The sequence below is a fragment of the Anopheles moucheti genome (genome assembly GCF_943734755.1).
Source record: "Anopheles moucheti chromosome X unlocalized genomic scaffold, idAnoMoucSN_F20_07 X_unloc_9, whole genome shotgun sequence".
Lineage (NCBI taxonomy): Eukaryota > Metazoa > Arthropoda > Insecta > Diptera > Culicidae > Anopheles > Anopheles moucheti.
In genome coordinates this window covers 120,001-122,500 of record NW_026453603.1, presented here as the reverse complement: position 1 = coordinate 122,500, position 2,500 = coordinate 120,001, and positions in this window count along the sequence as shown.

The window sequence follows — 2,500 nt, the reverse complement described above, 5'->3', positions numbered from 1 at the left end:
CGTCGATTTTGGGTCGCCGACACAAGCTCGGGTCAAAAAAATTTTTTTTTCACGGTGACTCAAAACATCAATTTTAGACTCCCCTGAGTATGAAAAGTGAAACGAAAATCATTTTTGAGAAGAAAAAATTTTTGTATGGGAGGGCCCCTGCTAGAACATTTTTCCCAAGTGCGTCGATTTTGGGTCGCCGACACAAGCTCGGGTCAAAAAAATTTTTTTTTCTCGGTGACTCAAAACATCAATTTTAGACTCCCCTGAGTATGAAAAGTGAAACGAAAATCATTTTTGAGAAGAAAAAATTTTTGTATGGGAGGGCCCCTGCTAGAACATTTTTCCCAAGTGCGTCGATTTTGGGTCGCCGACACAAGCTCGGGTCAAAAAAATTTTTTTTTCTCGGTGACTCAAAACATCAATTTTAGACTCCCCTGAGTATGAAAAGTGAAACGAAAATCATTTTTGAGAAGAAAAAATTTTTGTATGGGAGGGCCCCTGCTAGAACATATTTCCCAAGTGCGTCGATTTTGGGTCGCCGACACAAGCTCGGGTCAAAAAAATTTTTTTTTCTCGGTGACTCAAAACATCAATTTTAGACTCCCCTGAGTATGAAAAGTGAAACGAAAATCATTTTTGAGAAGAAAAAATTTTTGTATGGGAGGGCCCCTGCTAGAACATATTTCCCAAGTGCGTCGATTTTGGGTCGCCGACACAAGCTCGGGTCAAAAAAATTTTTTTTTCACGGTGACTCAAAACATCAATTTTAGACTCCCCTGAGTATGAAAAGTGAAACGAAAATCATTTTTGAGAAGAAAAATTTTTTGTATGGGAGGGCCCCTGCTAGAACATTTTTCCCAAGTGCGTCGATTTTGGGTCGCCGACACAAGCTCGGGTCAAAAAAATTTTTTTTTCTCGGTGACTCAAAACATCAATTTTAGACTCCCCTGAGTATGAAAAGTGAAACGAAAATCATTTTTGAGAAGAAAAAATTTTTGTATGGGAGGGCCCCTGCTAGAACATTTTTCCCAAGTGCGTCGATTTTGGGTCGCCGACACAAGCTCGGGTCAAAAAATTTTTTTTTTCACGGTGACTCAAAACATCAATTTTAGACTCCCCTGAGTATGAAAAGTGAAACGAAAATCATTTTTGAGAAGAAAAAAATTTGTATGGGAGGGCCCCTGCTAGAACATTTTTCCCAAGTAAATTCGATTTTACCCGGTGAGTCAAAAAATTTTGATGAAAATATTTTTCCAAAATCGTGTTCATTGCCTATTATAAGGGACCAGGTCAGCTCACACGCATTTTTGGAGACCATATGGAAAGTGCGTCTGGGATTGCGGAAATTAAGTTTAGAGTGTTAAATGATGGTTTCGCAATCCCGAAAGGCTCAAAATCCACCCTAAGGTTCCCCGGGTGAAATGTGGTTTCCAAGGTGTGAGCACTATCGGTGATAGAGTTGGAATGTGATTTCCAGAGCGCAGGGCGACTGGGCTAGAGCGAAAATCATAGACAAAGGTAAGTATTGGACTGAACGACTCGAAGCAAACGAAAATCATAGACAAGGGTAATGGACTGAACGACTCGAAGCAAACGAAAATCACATACAAGAGTAATGGACTGAACAAATCGAAGCAAACGAAAATCACATACAAGAGTAATGGACTGAACGAATCGAAGCAAACGAAAACCACAGACAAGAGTAATGGAGTGAACGAATCGAAGCAAACGAAAACCAAAGACAAGAGTAATAAGAGTGAACAAATCGAAGCAAACGAAAACCACAGACAAGAGTAATAGAGTGAACGAATCGAAGCAAACGAAAGTCATGGACAAGAGTACTGAAAATCGGACCAAACCTCTAGAAGCACACGAAAATCATGGACAAGAGTACTCAAAAACACGGACCAAACCTATGGAAGCTCACGAAAACCATGAACACAGGGATAACTGAGAACGAACCTACCTATCAGAGCATGTGAAAGCATGGACAAGAGTACTGAAAATCGGACCAAACCTCAAGAAGCACACGAAAATCATGGACAAGAGTACTCAAAAACACGGACCAAACCTATCGAAGCACACGAAAACCATGAACACAGGGATAACTGAGAACGAACCTACCTATCAGAGCATGTGAAAGCATGGACAAGAGTACTGAAAATCGGACCAAACCTCAAGAAGCACACGAAAATCATGGACAAGAGTACTCAAAAACACGGACCAAACCTATCGAAGCTCACGAAAACCATGAACACAGGGATAACTGAAAACGAACCGAACCTCTCGTAGCAAACGAAAAACATGGACAAAATTATTCGAAACGAACCGAAGCTCGATGCGAAAAACATGGAAAAGCAAGCCCGTAAGTCGCACTATCAAGCCCATAAGTCGCACTATCAAGCCCATAAGTCGCACTATCAAGCCCGTTAGTCGCACTATCAAGCCCATAGGTCGCACTATCAAGCCCGTTGGTCGCACTATCAAAGCCCGTTAGTCGCACTATCAG